At 38.0% G+C, this 18057-nt stretch overlaps 1 protein-coding gene and 1 long non-coding RNA gene across 5 annotated transcripts in view; both read left to right on the top strand.

Moving 5' to 3' along the window:
• Positions 1 to 18057, top strand: part of MTUS2 (microtubule associated scaffold protein 2) — a 702116-nt gene that overhangs the window by 364860 nt on the left and 319199 nt on the right. The window lies entirely within an intron of this gene.
• Positions 218 to 953, top strand: LOC116562529. The gene is made up of 2 exons (XR_004273992.1): positions 218 to 604; positions 637 to 953. It is a non-coding gene; the product is annotated as an uncharacterized LOC116562529 (long non-coding RNA).

Raw genomic sequence — 18057 nt, forward strand, 5'->3', positions numbered from 1 at the left:
ATATTCTCTGTTTCTGTGGGTCAGGAATCTGAGCCTGACTTAGAAGAGTTCTCTGCTCAGGGTCTCAGAAAGCTGCGGTCAAGGTGTTAGCTGGCTGCATGTTCCTTTGGAGGCTTGACTGGGGAATATTTTTTTTTTTGAGTTGGGGGTGTTGCTGTGTTTCTTAGGCTAGTGTGCAGTGGTGCATTCATGGCTCACCACAACCTTGAAATCCTCAGCTCAAGCAATTCTCCCACGTCAGCCTTCCAGTTTGCTGGGATTACAGGAATGAGCCACCGTGGCCAGCTCAAGAATCCATTTTTTATGCTCACTTAACTTGTTGGCAGAAGTGATTTCCTTGTGCTGTATAACTGAGGATCCCACATGCTTGCTGTCATGTGGAGGTCACCCTCAGTTCCTAGAGGCTACCTGCAATTCCCTGCCACATGGGCTTGCTCAGCATAACCCCTTACTTCCTCAAGTTAGCAAGAAGAATCTCTTACTCCAGCCTAAGATGGAGACCTAAATCAAATAACCTAAACATGGGATTGATAGCCCATCGTCTTTGCCATATTCTATTAATTATAAATAAGTCACGGGTCCCACCTGCACTCAAGATAAAGAGGTCATAAACAATAAGAGGTTTATGATAAAGAGGTTACACAGGTCATAACAATAATATGGCAGTGGGGTCACACCTTACGGTATGTCTGCCACAGTCATATACTACAGGCTGCCTCATGAAGAACACATCTGAGACAAAATCAGGAAATTATCAGACATGTTATTGATCCATTTCTCTTGGTACTTTTGGCTACATTCTTGAACCATTTAAGGTTGCCGGATGACTTTATAATTGGACCTGCCAGGACTACCTTTATTAAATTGCCCTTTATTGTTGTGCTATTCACTTTTATCAAAGTTCACATGTAATAGCAATAACAAATTACTATTGTAATTATTGGTCAAAAAAGTAAGACAAAAAAGGACAAAATTTGCATATATCTTAAATATTTCAGTTTAACTTATAATTCATAAATATGTCTGTCAACTTTATAAGACCAAGGCCATTTCCAGTGTTCAATTTAGGTTTCTTTTTAGCTGATCAACCTCTTAAAGACACGTGTGAAGTACTCCTGGAGTGTCACCCCACCCACCCCTGGCACCCCCAAATCTTCTAAGATTCCCAGAATTTTTTTTTCTGCAGCTTTCCAGTATCATATGTTTTCAAAGCCTTCCACCTCTTCATAGAAATATTTCTCTTTGCACACTTGTATTTCAGCTTATGGCATATTTTAGTAGAATTGCATAATTGCAATAGCAAGTATGACGAGTATAAGTAGTTTTGGTGCAAGCACAGCCAATTCATGGACGCACATAAACCTTCAAATGGTTACAAAAGTTATTTCTTTAAGGGACAACATGGGTGCACCTGACTAAGCCAACACTCTTGCCCGTGTGTCTACTATTGTCATATGACTTTTTGCTTCTGTATTTGTTGTAAAACTTTTTTGCTGTTCATGGTGGTGATTCTTTATATATTTTGGTTCATAACATAAAGCTCTTTATCAAAACTTACATTTAAAATAAAGTGTCAGATAAAGCTTTACCCTCTCCCAAAGAATACCAACACCTTTGTCATAAAGAATATATCATAACTTCTGAGAATCTCTCCTTCACCCTGGCTGGACTAGTGTGTAGGCAAGACATAAGATACAAATATTCTGGACCTGTCTGTATTTTAGAAATTGAGAATTTAGGTGTCTGATTTCTGATACTGATATCTATACATGGCCAGCTTGTTATTTGATTTAAAATGATACAACTTTAAGAACAAATTTGGTAATTAAGTATTTGAGAAGCAGCAACTATAATTTAAAGCACACTTACACTCCCATTTCTTAATCGAAAGATTTCAGCTCTTTATACAGTTGTTTAGAACAACGTCTGAACAATCATACTGCAGATTATTAGGCATCCAATTTTAGCAGCTTCCATCATTATTTTATAATTGATAATTTTCCATTTTTAAACCCCAAATCAGACCTCCTTATTAATATTTGGTAAACATGCAAGGAGAAAACTATTTACTTGGCACTTAAATAAATTTTCCAGCAAGAAAGGCTACCTAATACCTATGCAAATATGACTAAATGCCAATACAAAGATTTGTGATAATTGGCTTGTAACCTTCACATTTTCTTGGTGAAGTTGAGTAGAGTATATTAATCCTACATAGACCTGAGTTAACTGGTCTACCTGTGACACGGGAGCACAATATGTTGCAGGATTATTTTAAAGATGAAAGATAATTTATTTAGAGTGCCTAGGATGGTATAGGATTTATTAAATATGCAGCACATGTTTATTGCATGAATGAATAAGGGAACTCGTGGTAATTATTTTGTGGTGTCAATTTTCAGTCAGGATGAAAACAACAATGAGAATGTCACTAAGGACTAATGGGTAACAACAGTTGTTGCACATACTCTTGTGAACTATAATTGATTTTATTAGAGCAAGGTGGCTCTAATACCCATTGTATGTAAAAGAAATTCAAATGAAGCCTGTATGTCATGTGAAGTTGATTCTAGGCCACATATTTTTAACCATCAATGAGCAAAGGAGATAATGTTCATCTCCCAAGGCTATGATATAAATGAGGTTAAATTCATGGTTAGAACCTCCCAACATCCACATATCAACTCCTTTCCTTGGAAAACTTCTACAATTGATAAAATGGAGGCCACCAGCTAGTTGGTTGTATATGATTTTAGCAGTCATAAGTATCGTTAGACCCAGAATTTGCAATCAGAAACTTCCTGTATTCATGGTCATAGAGCATTTAAAAGAAGGATTTTGTAGGTGCAATGCTAAAGTTCACTATGCCCATTTAAACGAATTTTAGCTTTTCTTTTAGACTGAGGGGGTACATGTGCAGATTTGTTACATGGGCCTATTATGTGATGCTGAGGATTGGGGTTTGATTGATCCTGTTACCCAGGTACTAAGTGTAGTACCCAATAGGTAGTTTTTCAACCATTTTTCTTCTCTCTCTTTCTCCTTTACTAGTCCCTAGTAGTCTATTGTTCCCCTGTATATTTCCATGTGTACTCAGTGTTTAGTTCCCACTTGCAAGTGGGAATATACAGAATTTGGTTTTCCGTTCTTGCATTAATTCATTTAGGATAATGACCTCTAACTGCCTCCATGTTGCTGCAAAGGACATGATTCTGTTTTTTGTTATGGGCTGCATAGTATTCCACGGAGCATATGTACCACATTTCCTTTGTTCAGTTCACCATTGATGGGCACCTAGGTTGATTCCATGTCTTTGCTATCTTGAATAGTGCTGTGATGAACATAGGCATGCACTTATCTTTTTGGCAGAATTAATGTTTTATTTTCTTCTGGGTATATTCCAGTAATGGGATTGCTGGGTTGAATGGTAGTTCTGTTCTCAGTTCTTTGAGAAATTTTGAAACTACTTTTCACAGTGGCTGAATTAGTTTACATTCCCACCAACAGTTTATAAGCTGTTCCCTTTTCTCCACAGGCTCACCAGCATCTGCTCTTTTATTACTTTTTAATAGCTATTCTCAATGTTGTGAGATGGTATCTTATTGTAGTTTTCCTCTGATGATTAGTGATGTTGAGCTTTTTTTTCATGTCCAACTTTTATGTTAAGTGCAGAGGTACATGTGCAGGATGTGCAGGCTTGTTAAATAAGTAAATGTGTGCAATGCTGGTTTGCTGCACAGACATCCCATCACCTAGGTATTTAACCAAGCATCCATTAGCTATTCTTCCTGATGCTCTCCCTCTTTCCACCCCCACCCTCTGACAGACCTCAGTGTGTGTTGTTGGCCCCACCCCCATGTGTCCATTTGTTTTCATCATTCAGCTCCTACTAATAAGTGAGCAAATACTGTGTTCGGTTTTCTGTTCTTGCCTTAGTTTTCTGAGGATAATGGCTTTTAGTTCCACCCATGTCCCTGCAAAGTACATGATCTTGTTCCTTTTTATAGCTGCATAGTATTCCATGGTGTATATATACCACATTTTCTTTATCTAGTCTATCACTGATGAGAATTTAGGTTGATTCCATGGTCTTTGCTGTTTTGAATAATGCTGCAATAAATATATGTGCGCATGTATCTTTATAACAATGATTTCTATTCCTTTGGGTATATACTCAGTAATGGGATTGCTGGGTCAGATGGTATTTCTAGCTCTAGGTCTCAATCGTGACACCATCTTCCACAAATAGTTGAACTAATTTACATTCCCACCAACAGTGTAAAAGCATTCCCGTTTCTCCACAGCTTCACTAGAATCTGTTGTTTATTGACTTTTTAATAATCACTATTTTGACTGGGCAGGAAGTGGTATCTGATTGTGGTTTTGATTTGCATTTCTCTAATGATCAGTGATATTGAGCTTTTTTTCTTATGTTTGTTGGCCACATGTATGTCCTGTTTTTGAGAAGTGTCTGTTCATGTCCTTTGCCCACTTTTTAATGCAGTTGTTTTTTGTTTCTTGTAAATTTGTTTAAATTCCTTGTAGATGCTGGATATTAGGACTTTGTCAGATGGATAGATTACAAAATTTTTCTCCCATACTGTAGGTTGGCTGTTCACTCTGATGATAGTTTCTTTTGCTGTGCAGAAGCTCTTTAATTTAATTAGATCCCATTTGTCAATTTTAGCTTTTCTTGCTACTGCTTTTGGCATCTTCATCATGAAATCTTTGCTTGTGCCTATGTCCTGAATGGTATTGCCTAGATTTTCTTCTAGGGTTTTTATAGTTTTGGGTTTTACATTTAAGCCTTTAACCCCTTTTGAATTTATTTTTGTATATAGTGTAAGGAAGAGATCCAGTTTCAATTTTCGGGCTAGCTAGTCCTCCCAGCACCATTTATTAAAGAGGGACTCCTTTCCCTATTGCTTGTTTTTGTCAGGTTTTTCAAAGATCAGGTGGTTGTAGGTGTGGGGTCTTATTTCTGAGTTCTTTATTCTGTTCCACTCGTGTGTGTGTCTGTTCTTGTACTAGTACCATGCTGTTTTGGTTACTGTAGCCTTGTAGTATATTTTCAAGTTGGGTAACGTGATGCCTTCAGCTTTGTTCTTTTTGCCTTGGAAAGCAATAGCCAAGGATTGTCTTGGCCACTTGGGCTTTGTTTTTGGTCCATATAAATTGTAAAATAGCTTTTCCTAATTCCATGAAGAATGTCAATAGTAGTTTAAGGAGAAAAGGATTGAATCTATAAATTGCTTTCGGCAGTGTGGCCATTTTCACTATATTGATTCTTCCTCTTCATGAGCATGGAATGTTTTTCCATTTGTTTGGATCCTCTCTGATTTCTTTGAGCAGTGGTTTGTAGTTCTCCTTGAAGAGGACCTTCACTTCCCTTGTTAACTGTGTTCCTAGGTATTTTATTCTTTTTGTAGCAATTAAGAGTGGGGGTTCATTCATGATTTGGTTGAGCATTTCTTTTCATATGTCTTCTTTTAAGAAGTGTGTGTTCATGTACTTTACCTACCTTTTAATGAAGTTATTTGTCTTTTGCTTACGTTTTTTATAGATTCTGGACATTAGACCTTTGTCAGATGCATAGCTTGCAAATATTTTCTCTCATTCTGTAGGTTTCTGTTCACACTGTTGATGATTTCTTTTGCTGTGCAGAGCTCTTTAGTTTAGTTAGGTCCCACTTGTCGATTTTTGTTTCGGTTGGAATTGCTTTTGAGGACTTAGTCATAAATTCTTTGCCAATGCTGGCGTCCAGAAGAATATTTTCTAGGTTTTTTTTTTTTTTAGAGTTTTTATAGTTTACATCTTATATTTGAATCTTTAATTCATCTTAAGTTAATGTTTATATATAGTGTTAGGTAGGGGTCCAATTTCATTTATGTGCATATGGCTGGCCAACTATTCCAACACCATTTATTGAACATGGAGTCCTTTCCCCATTGCTTAATTTTGTTGACTTTGTCAAATATCATTTGGTTGTATTAATAGGTGTGCAGCTTTATTTATGGTTTCTCTATTGTGTTCCATTGGTCTTCGTACCTGCTTTTGTACCAGAATCATGCTGTTTTTGTTTCTTTAGCCTTGTATAGTTTGAAGTCAGATAGTGTGATATCTGTGGCTTTGTTCTTTTGGCATAAGATTGCTTTGGTTATTTGGGCTCTTTTTTTCTAATTCTGTGAAAAATTATGTTGGCAGTTTGATAGGAATAACATTGAATCTACAGATTGCTTTGGGCAGTATAACAATTTTGATGATATTAATTCTTCCAATCCATGAACATGAAATGTTATTGCCTTTGTTGTCATCTATGATTTCTTTCAGCAGTGTTTTGTAGTCTCCTTTTAGATACCTTTTATCTCCTTGGTTAAATATATTTGTAGATATTTTAATTTTTTGTGGCTACTGTAAATTGGATTATATTCTTGATTTAGCTCTCAGCTCAAATGTTATTGATGTATAGAAATGCCACTGGTTTTTTACATTAATTTTGTATTCTGAAACTTTACTGAAGATGTGCATCAGTTCTAGGAGCTTTCTGGAGGAGTGTATAGGGTTTTCAAGGTATAGAATCATATCAGCAAAGAGGGATAATTTGACTTCCTCTTTTCCTATTTGGATGCCTTTATTTCTTTCTCTTGCCTGATTATACTCTGGCTAGGACTTCCAGTACATGTTGAATAAGAATGATGAGACTAGGAATTCTTATCTTGTTCCAGTTCTTAAGGGGAATACTTCCAGCTTTTGTCCATACAGTATGATGTTGGCAGTGGCCTTGCCGTAGATGGCTCTTATTATTTTGAGATATGTTCCTTCAATGCCTAGTTTTCTAAGGGTTTTTATCATAAAGGAATTTTGGATTTTATTGAAAGCTGTAATCCATGTGTTGAGATGATCATATGATTTTTGTTTTTAATTCTGTTTATGTGACGAGTCACATTTATTCATTTGCATGGGTTGGGCCAACCTTGCATTCCAGGAGTACAGACTACTTCATAGTGGTTAATTACCTTTTAGATGTGCTGCTGGGTTAGATTTGCTAGTATTTTGTTGAGGATTTCTTCATCTATGTTAATTTGATATTGGCCTGTAGTTTTCTTTTTTGATGTGTCTTTGATAGATTTTGGCATGAGGATGATGGTGGCTTCATAAAATGAGTTAGGGAGGAGTCCTTCCTCCTTGATATATATATTTTTTGGAATAGTTTCGGTAGGATTGGTATCAGCTCTGCTTTGTGTGCCTGGTAGAATTCACACTATACCCAAATTAGTAGCAATGATTTGTTTCCAATCAATTTTCCTTTTAAAATAGTACTAAATAATCACCATAATAAATGTCTTCTGAGGAATTAAGATAGGAGTTCCCTAAACATATGCTGAAGGGTTCTTTCATTTAAAAATAATCTGGAATATTTAATATGTGGAGGGAAAGTACCTGTTAGATTTAGGAGACTAATTGGTGTGTGACTTAGAAAAATCTTTTAGTATCTACTGCATAGTAACAAGTTATCCCAAAACTTAGAGGTATAAAACAGCAAATACTTGTTATTTCACACAGTTTATAGGGTCTTGAATTCTGGTGCAGCTTTGCTGGCATCCTCTGGCTCAGGATCTCTGTGTGATTGGAAGCTGTCAGACAGGGCAGTGGTCTCCTCTGAAGGCTCCTCTGAAGGGGGACCCACTTTCAAGCTCACTCACATGGCTGTTGGCAGGATTTGGTTCCTTGAGAGTTGCTGGACAGAGACCTCCCTTGGTTTCTAGCTGCATGGACTCTTCTGTAGAGATGCCTTAAGACATGGCTTTCCCCAGAGAGAGAAATGAGAGAGAGAGGCCCCCAAAGATGGAAACCACAAGCTCTTATAACCTCACCTCAGAAGTGGCGTCCCATATGTTCTGTTGTTTTCTGCCGTATTTGTCAGAAAGTGCAATGAGTCCAGCCCACACTCAAGGAAAGTGGATTACACAAGGACATGACTGTCAGAAGATGCAGATACTTGGGGGCAATCTCAGGGGCTGCCTACCACCAACAGGGAGGAATTTCCTAAAAGTGTGATAAAGATTTTTCCTTTTTTCTGGGAGGCTTAATGTGTGAAAGGAAAGCACTTGATGGACTGAGACGATCCTGTGACCGGGGAGAAATACCCTACCCCCTCTGAACTTCAGGTTTATGTGCACAAAATATGAGTTGTGCCAGATGAACTCTATGACGCATTCAAGTTAAGTAGTCTTGAATTCTGTCTGCAAGCCTGGTGATTTTGGCAAAACAATGGTTTCTGATGGCTCTTGACACTTTAGTCCAAAGTGAAGCCCAGCTTCCTGGCAAGACAAGACAGTGCAATTCCTGTTAACCTACCATCAGCCTGGAGAGACCTCAGAAATTAAAAAAGAACCTCACACTCCTCGCAGTGATAGACATAACAGAATTTTTAACTACCCACAAATCCACAATGATATATTTCACTTCAGAATGAATTAGCGAATTCCACTCTCTCCTTCTGCTGGCTGCCTGGCACAACCCCTCCTCTGCCTGTTTCTCAGTATCCCTACCTGAGCCTCTTCTCATACAATGTTAGAGCTCCAAATGCTTTAAGCGGGAAGGGGGTGGATGGCTGGCACTGCCGCCAGCTCTAAGATAACCCTATTGGACTTGTCTGTCTCTTGCATGCCGTGGGCTCAATTACACACTGCCCATCTCCAGTTCTCCCCCTGGCTCTTGCTAAGTGAGCCTCAGTATCACCAGTCCTCCTCAATTCTCCTCCTCTTGCTTCCTCCTTTTCCTTCCACCCATCTTTATTTTCCTCTTTTATTCTTCCTATTTAGTTTTATTTGACAGTGTTTCACTTAAGCTGAAAAAGCATCAGGTGACACTGTATTTTTTAACATTTTAAAGTCTTCAAGTTTAATTTGGTGGAAAGGATAATACAAGTATGCAGCTGTTATATCTACTTCTGTACTCCCTGTTGCTCAGTCAGGAAGTTTTGAGAGACAAAAGGGTATTGAGGTGGCTCAGAGAAAAAACAGGGCACCCAAAAGAATCGACTTGTCCCTGTTTCAGAAGGTTTTGGAGGGTGGCACATAGAGGCACACTTGGCTGTTGGAGTTCAGTTCATTGTTACTGCATTGTTCCAGCCCTAGCCTCACTGTCACATTGCTCACTGGTTGCCAACTAGCAAAATTAGAGAAAGCAAAATGTTACTACGTTTCATAGGTTAACTTCACATAAGATACATTTTTAGTTGAGAATGTGTGAGATGTATAGGAAAACCTAGCTTTAAACTCTGGATTTTCATCATGAACTATGTCATTGTGAAATAGCTGAACTCATGTATTTGTTTACTCTCCAGTTTGAAAATGGTTTTCAAGTGTTTAAAAGCAACATGAAAGAATCACTTTACGTACCTTTCCTGTATTACTGCAGAAGCTTATAGTCTTACTGGAAACATAAAGGGATTAAAAGGCCATCATCTCATACATTATTAAACATAACAAATCCTATTACTGGCTAAATCAATGAACCATTAACCTTCTTACAGCACAATGTGTCAGGAGTCAATTTCATAAAGCATAGACCTTTGCAAAGATAGTGCAAAATGGGATTTCTGCACAGCGAACACTGGAGTGCCAGACAGAAAGCCAAAGTGTTGGGATGTTACTTGATCCTTCTGCCAGGAGAAGCAATGCAGGAAAAGAATCCAAATTACCTATCACCGTACAACGGGCTACACCTTTTATTTGTATAATTGTTTGACTAATTCATACCACCTGCAATTATTTCGTATGGCTGAGGCTAGATTGGATTTCATGTGTTAGCTGTGACACAGGGAAATGTTCAGTTGTCCTGGTGATTTTGCTTCACAACTTATAACCTCATTAGTTTCGCTTGTATTTTGAGTCTACAATTTTTAAAGAAACAAGTAACTTCAAAAAAAGGGAGTAAAATACCTATTGCCACACAGACATAAGTCACAGTAATATAGTGCCTTTTAACAGAGTAGTAGAAAGGAAGTAAGTTTAACCGATGCCACCTCCACTGCTGAAGCAGAATACCATTAGGGCATCCTGAGCACATAGGCATCTATGCCAAGAAACCGAGACCTAGTTTTTAACGTTTGAGTTTCATTCCTCTGAATTGTAAGGATGAATTCTCATGGTTAGGAAGGTTGATAAAGATAAAATATATTACCGTCACAAAGGTTTATACAATTGGAAAGGTTTACCTATATTTGATGAAACTGGACTCTGTCCGAAAGCACTAAGCATGCTTTCTCAGCCTTGAAGAGATGTGTTGGTTTTGTAACATTCCAAATGGGGAAAATAAGACGTGAATGAACTAGGGGATTTCAGAGGATCAGAATTTCATTAAAAGAGGTTGATAGCACTTGATCTTTCCATATCTCTATAAAATTTGCTGTACTTAGAAAATAGAAACCAAGTCCAGTGCATTTGATCATATCACTGAAGACAAAGTAGAGCTATTGTGTCTCCTCATTCAACAATGCGTCACACTTCACTGCCTCAGCACAGAAGCCATGCCCTCATGGGAAGAGCAGAGTGGAGGGAAAGTGCGGGAGAGGATCGTGAAGAGGCAGGCTCAAGATGGATATGCTCTAAGATGTGCTCTAATTAATATCCCAGTATTCAGTCCTTAAGTTATAAAATCCGTATAAGATTGTGGAAAATGTCTGATCTAGAGAGGAAAACACCAGAAATTCTATATTCCTAACTAAATTATATGTGTGTACATATATTTTAATTATACAGAAATTAAATTATATTACACTATGATTATAGTCATAGAGATATGTATATATGTGTATATACTCATCTAGATTTTCTACGCGTATCTCTATGATTGTTAGTTAATATAATTTAACTTCGCTTGTTCCTACTTAATGTCCTATCATTACCGGGGTAATCTTAAAAATATTTAACAACTAGTGTAGCACAGATATTGACACAGGAGGCATAGGCAGTAGGTAGCTGGTCTGAACGGACACTAACTATAAAGAACCGTGTGCCCAGACCCATGTACACTGGCTAAATATTGACCTTGATTGAAAGTATTCTCACCTATTGTTGCAGAGTCTATGAATAAAGTATTAATGACTTCATTAAACACAATTACCTATCTCTTGCCCTACTGCTAATCATTTAGGGTGTTCCCATTTTCTAGTGTTATAAATAAGCAATGAACAAATTATGTCATGTTAAGATGTTTGTAAGAATTGAATTGTAAGTGATTATAAATCTGATCCTTAGTTCTAAAAACTGGAAAGTTGACAGCAGTTCGAAAGAATAAGTCACAAATGAGTCAAAAGTTCATGGGTGTCAGTATAGATTCAAACACTGCTTTGCTGTGTGAACTTGAATGTGTCACCTATAAAAATAGCTTTCTCTATATTGGTTTTCTGTTCTGCCAAGTGAATATCATGCCCATTGTTGACAAAAGGCTGTCAGGGTCATGGCAATAAAAAGCCCGGATATGTTACAAGCAAAGATGTCTGGAAAGATGTTGGATTATGGGAGGAAACAGTGTCAAATCTGGAGTTTGGGTATGAATCCTGGCTTTGCCTTTTACTTGCTATGTGATCTTCAGCAAGTCATTAGACTCTTTGAGCTTTTTCCTTCAAATTGTGGCAACATATCCCCTGCCTACTTTGGAGTTACTTGGAGGATATGGTGTAGGTGGAGAGTCTCATAAACTCTAAAGCACTTTTGGAATGGGAAGAGTTATTACTCAGTTTATATGAAAAGGTATCAATATTGATATCTTTTAAAGTTATTCTGAAGTTTTCTAAATAATCCAGTACTCAGCACTCAAAATTAATAAATCTGAATTTTTGCTCCTTTATTACACTTCCAGTCCACTCCTTGATCCCCTCTCAGAGCCATGTGGAAGTCATATACAGACGCATTGCTTCTGCTGTAAAACTTTTACCATGGAGATAATGTGCATCTGTGAATAACACATAGTATTGTCTTTAGAGTCTTTAAATATTAGATAAAGATATCAAAACTCTCTGTATTCTCCTGTAACTCGTTCAACATTTATAAGATTTATCCGTGTTCATATACACAGCTCTTATTCATTCATTTTCATTGTTGCCCAAACTCCATTGCATGCATTCTCTTCCATGCTCATGAGTATCTTGGCTTCTTTCCAAAGTAGAGCTATTGCAGACTAAGCTGTGAGGAGCATATCTGCACATATCTTTTTGTGCACATGTCTAAATGTTTCTGTAGGGCTAGAAGTGGAATTGTTGGGTCATGTACACATCTCTACCACTAGGAGAGATGTGAAAATGCCCTCAAATTAGTGCTAACAATTTCCACTGCTCTCTCCATTAGTGTATGTGAGTTCCCAGTTCTCCACATACTCACCAGCCCTTGGTGTTTTTGACTTTTTAATTTTAATTGTATCTAAATGAATATGAATAAATATTCACATGTCTATGAATAAATATTAGAATTTGATTCAGTTTAGCAAGTGGCAGTAATTTTGTTTGTGTCAACATTGACCCATATTAACCAAAGTAAATATCTACCATTAAAAAATGGAAAGTACCCAGGGTCTTGAGTTCTGAGGCTGAGGGAAGCCCCAACACTGCCTTTCCTAGCTATGGCTCCCATAGGCTTCCAGCATCTCTGTCCTGGAGACACTGAACTTTCAGAAGTCTCAGGAGGAATAAATGAAATACTGTATGTGGCCATGAAGTCAGAATCACCAAAGCTAGAGCCAAGAATCTGCATTTCCAACACACTCCCTGGCAAATCTTCACATCTAAATTAGGATATATATTGTCGATCATGATTCATCAAACAAGGTTAGAAAAGCTGGGTGCTGGGCATAGCATCAGTCAAGAATAATGCAAAAAGTTGGTTAAGTGGGTCTATGTGACAAAATAGAAATGGAGAAAGGAATTCTAAAGAAATATGGAAAATCAGGTGAAATATCTCTGACTTCTAAAAACATAACATCGACTTCTGGCCTGAGGGCCTTCTGAGGGTGTTTGACATCATCCTCTTTCTGACTGCTGCAAATAATCTTCACACAGGTACAATCAAAGCCCTTCACTCTAAGGGACAGTCTCTTCTCCCTCAAATGTCTTTGCTTCTGGGATTTTGAGCACTTGGATTTCTGGAAGGAATGGCCTGAGAATAGATTAAAAGATTGACAGTTCTGGAGGACCTACCAAGTGCGGGCACTGAGTGATTTTATGTACTTTTGTATTTACACCTCACTACAATTCCACGAGATAGGTCCTTCCCCCATTTATTTTTTTTGCCAGTTAGCAGGAAATGTCAAACCAGAGCTCAGGCCAGGCCAGTGAGGAACACTTGAGCTCACTCTGTCTCTCCAGAGCCTGGCAGTATCAGCACCACAGTGAGAGCTGGACCCAGAAAACAGACTACAGCTATTCAAGAAAGCTGTTTTTCATAGAGCAAGGAAGACATGGAAGAAAAAAATACCCCTTGGCTTCTGTCACCCTCAGAGAAACTGAAAGGAATAGGGAATGCAGCAGATGATCCTGCCTCTGTGCTCACCCCTCAAGAAAAAGAGACAGGTGGGGTGAGAGAAAAACAAATCCTTCTACCTGGATGCCTCTGAAATCTGCCCCAGCATCTTCACCCTAACCTGCTTCGTTTTTCCCTGTGGCTTTTAGCAAAGGAGTTTTGAATTCTTTTAAGATGCTTAGAGAGCCCACTGTTCAAGGATAGGAGCAATGAGGAGTGGGGATGATACCAAGGTCTGGTCTTCAGAATGTCCAGCTGCCTCCAGGGAAGGCCCACCAGTGGAGACTGGCATAAACCAGCAGAGGCCAGGAAAGCGAGGGCTCAACTTGATGGAGAAGCAACTTGGAAACAGCTTAATTGGCCACTAAGAGCAGATTTCCTAAACAGATTGGCGTTAGTTGTACAATGAAATACTGTGCTGTTTTAAAGATGATGTGACAGAAAGCTACCGTGGACAATGTTTATGACTGATACTGAAGAATTAAGGTGATATAATACTAATTTGCATTTTTAAAAAGTTTATATATACATGTGTTATGTGTATGTATGTGTGCATGTACACTTTTAAAATATCCATAAATGTTAACTTTATAACACAAATCCACATAACAAAGTTAATAGGTGATTTTATAAAAGTTTTGGACTCATTTTAATATTCTCTATGTGTGTGTGTGTCTAAGTGTGTGTATACTGTGTATACATATAGACATGTATGTACTCTGAACTTAAATATGAAACATAAAAGTTTTAGGAAAAAGAATAGGAGAAAAATCTTCAGGATCTAGGACTAAGCAAAGAATTCTTAGGTTGGATGTTAAAAGCATGATCTAGAAAAAAAATTAATTAGATCTCATCAAGATTAAAAATTTTTGCTTTGCAAAATACAGGAGGATGAAAATATGAGCTACAGACTGGTAGAAGATATTTGCAAATCACATATCTGACAAAGGACTAATATATATAAAGAACTCTTAAAACTCAGCAGTAAAAAAAAAAAAACCAACTAATTAGAATGTGGGTAAGAGATGAGCAGCCATCTCACTGAAGAAGATGTACAGATGGAAAATAAGATATACAGATGTTCAACATCATTAGCCATTTAGGAAATGCAAATTAGAACAACAATATGTCACTCTACACCTATCAGAATGCTAAAATAGAAAATAGCAACATCACCATATACAGGTGAGAATGTGGAAAAACTGGGCCCCACCTTTGTTGCTGGTGGGAATGTACAATGGTACAGCCACTCTGGAAAGCAGTTGGGCGGTTTCATGTTAAACTGAACATTCAGTTACCATGCAATCCAGTGATTGTATTCCCAGGCATTTTTCCCAGAGCAATGAAGACTTAGGTTCACACCAAAAATCCTATACACCAGTGCTCATGGAGGCTTCATTTGTGATAATCCAAAACTGGAAACAATCCAGAAGGCCTTCTGTGGGCACGTGGTTCAACAATTGTGGCACATCCATGTCCACAGGCTACTACTCAGCAGCAATCAGGAACAAATTACAGTTGACCCTTGAGCAATACAGCTTTGACCTGCACCAGTCCACTTATATGTGGATTTTCTTCCACCTCTCCATCCCTGAGACTACAATACCAACCCTCCTTTAATAAGTAGAAATCTTTCTTCTTCCTTGTGACTTCCTTAATATTTTCTTTTCTCTAGCTTACTTATTGTAAGAATACAGTATATAATGCATATAATATACAAAATACGTGTTAATCCACGATTTATGCTATCAATAAGGATTCTGGTCAACAGTAGACTATTAGAGGTTAAGGCTTCAGGGAGTCAAAAATTATATCTGGATTTTCAACTATGTTGGGGTTGGCATTCCCTACCCCTGCATGGTTCAAGGGTCAACTGTACTGACTAATGCAACAAACTTGGTGGCTCTTCAGTGATTGTGTTGAGTGCAAAAAGCCAATCCCAAAGGTTGCGTACTGTATGACTCCATGTATAAAACCTTCTCAAAATAACAGAATTAAAGAAATGGAGAACAGTTCAAGGGGTTATGGATGAGAGTGGGGTGGGATGGCTGGAGGAAGGTGAGTGTGGTTTTAAAAGGGAAGTGTGAGGGACCCTTGTGGTAAGGGAATTGTTTTGTAGCCTGATTGTGGTGGCAGATACCTGAAATTACAGGTAATAAAATTGCATAGAACTAAACACACATAGACACATACACACACAGATGAGATTAGGTAAAAACAAAATTTAACAAGATCAGCAGATTTTATCAATGTCCATATTCTGATTGTGATACTGTATTATAATTTCCCAAGATGTTACTATTGGGGGAACTGAGTGTAGGGTATAGAAGGCCGTGCTGTATTATTTCTCAGAATTTCATGTGAGCGATACAATTATATTGAAGTAAAAAATTAATTTTAAAAACATATAATTTTTAGATTTGTATAAATTATATAATTCATAATTATATAACATAATATATTATTATAATATGTAGTATGCATATAGCTTTGTATTTATAAGAAAGAGACAAATTAATTGGTGATAGAATCACTGAAGGACTTAACCTGTTTGAAAGTTTCGACTCTTTTCTTGCAAGATAAAATTAATTACTTGCGCCCCTTTTCCATGAAACTCTATGAAAGCATTGTCTATATTCATTGTACCCAATTCCTCTTCTTCTATTGTCTCTCTAATTCACTTTAATTGGGATTTCACCTCCACAGTCTTACCAAAAGATACCAACATCACCAATATTAACTGCAGCACCAGTGCTCAGTCCCTGCTCCCTGACCTAGCAGCATCATCTGTCCTGGCTGGCAGCGTCCCTCTTGCCATGCTTTCTGTGTGTGGCCTCCTGGTTCCCACTCTCTGCCTCACCTCTGACAGCAGAATGCCTGCTCAGTGGCTGGTCCTCTGCCCCAGTCTGTCTGCACATGCTCTGGCGGCTTTAACACCAGCTGTGTGTCTGCTACTCACGCTCTGGTATTTCCAGCTCACTCCTTTTTCGTGAACTGTGGATTCATTTATCTAGCTGTACACTTGACATCTACATCTCCATATAGATTCTGCTAGACACTTCAAAATTCAGCATGTCTCCAGCCGCTGCCACTGTGTTCACACTGGTCTCTTCTGTCTGTGTGTATCTCTGTGTACAGATTTCCCTTTTATTATAAGAACAGCAGCCATATTGGCTTTAGGGCCCACACTAATCCAGTATGGCCTCATCTTAGCTTGAGAACATCTGCAGAGACCCTATATTCAAATACGGTCATATTCACAGGGTCTGGGTGAGCATGAATTTTAGGGGGACACCATTAACTCAGTATACACACTCTGTTATTAATTACGTAAGTGATTTGTTTTGTTATTGTGTGGCTCTTGGTTCTAGAATGTGATTTTCTTAGAGGCAGGACTCTTTTTTTAGTCCTGAGTATATCCCAAGGTCCTGGTGCTTTGTCTAGCAAATAGCAGAATCTCAATAAGTTAAGAGTGTGTTTACATATATAATGAATTACAATATAATGATGCCCTTTTGGGGGTAGTACGTGTGGATGTGTCAACTTCTTTGACCATGTTTTTGAACAAATAGACAATTACAAAATATCAATTGATCAGTTAAACCAGAGCTTATTTAGCCATTCAGAATAAATATCATGTCCTCTAATTTATATTCTTGCTATATTTAAGTGAAAATGTTGTTGTTGGGTCATATTTCCAGAGATAAAGAACTGCATGAGTCTAACTCAGAGTATCCATGTACTTGTTAACAGCAGCACCTTTAGTGACTGCTACTTCATTTCTTGCTTTCTGATGTACTGCTAAGTCACTGGAGCCAGCTCATCCTCTGAGAATCTAAGACTTGGTTGTGCCCGAGGCTTGCTGCTGCTCATTGGTGCAGCTGAGTTTGAGCCTTTTCTGCTGGGGGCTGCAAATGAGCAAAGGCCCCAAATGCACCCTGAAGGTCAGGAGAAAATTAACTCTGTGTCTTGTCTCTAAAATTTAGATCTTGTTCAGTTCTAACATGCGTGTGGGCATGCATATGTGTGTGATGTGTGTGCATATATATGTGTGTGCTGTGTGTAAGGAGTGTATATCACAAGGTGGAGAAATAGGGTGGGTAAGTGAGATTTTCACAGCTGGGCCACCAAAAATCTCAGTAATCAAATAATATTTTAATATTCTATTTTTAAAAGTTAATAATATTAAAATTCGTAACAAACAAATTATCAATTTTTTTAATAAAAATGGCTGCTGTTTATTTTATGACACTGTATTATAGTCTTCAGGAACAGCCAGTGGGTCCTGGTCTACCTGGCTGGGCTCCCATCCCTCTTTGAGGGGGTTTCTGAGGGCTGACCGTGGTATATGAGCAGATTGAGCCGTGTGGGTATTATATGCCGTCATATGTTTTCGTTGTATAGCTTTTATTTACATTTTCCACTCGGTTCAAAATACAGGAGGATATTCTGACAACTGCCTTTGGGAACACACATTTTTTCCCTTTGCCTCATGTTCCCTCATGGGTAGGCACCCCAGGGTGCATATGTGTTGACG

Source organism: Sapajus apella, unplaced genomic scaffold (genome assembly GCF_009761245.1).
Source record: "Sapajus apella isolate SASKATOON/1434 unplaced genomic scaffold, GSC_monkey_1.0 scaffold32, whole genome shotgun sequence".
NCBI classification, from domain to species: domain Eukaryota; kingdom Metazoa; phylum Chordata; class Mammalia; order Primates; family Cebidae; genus Sapajus; species Sapajus apella.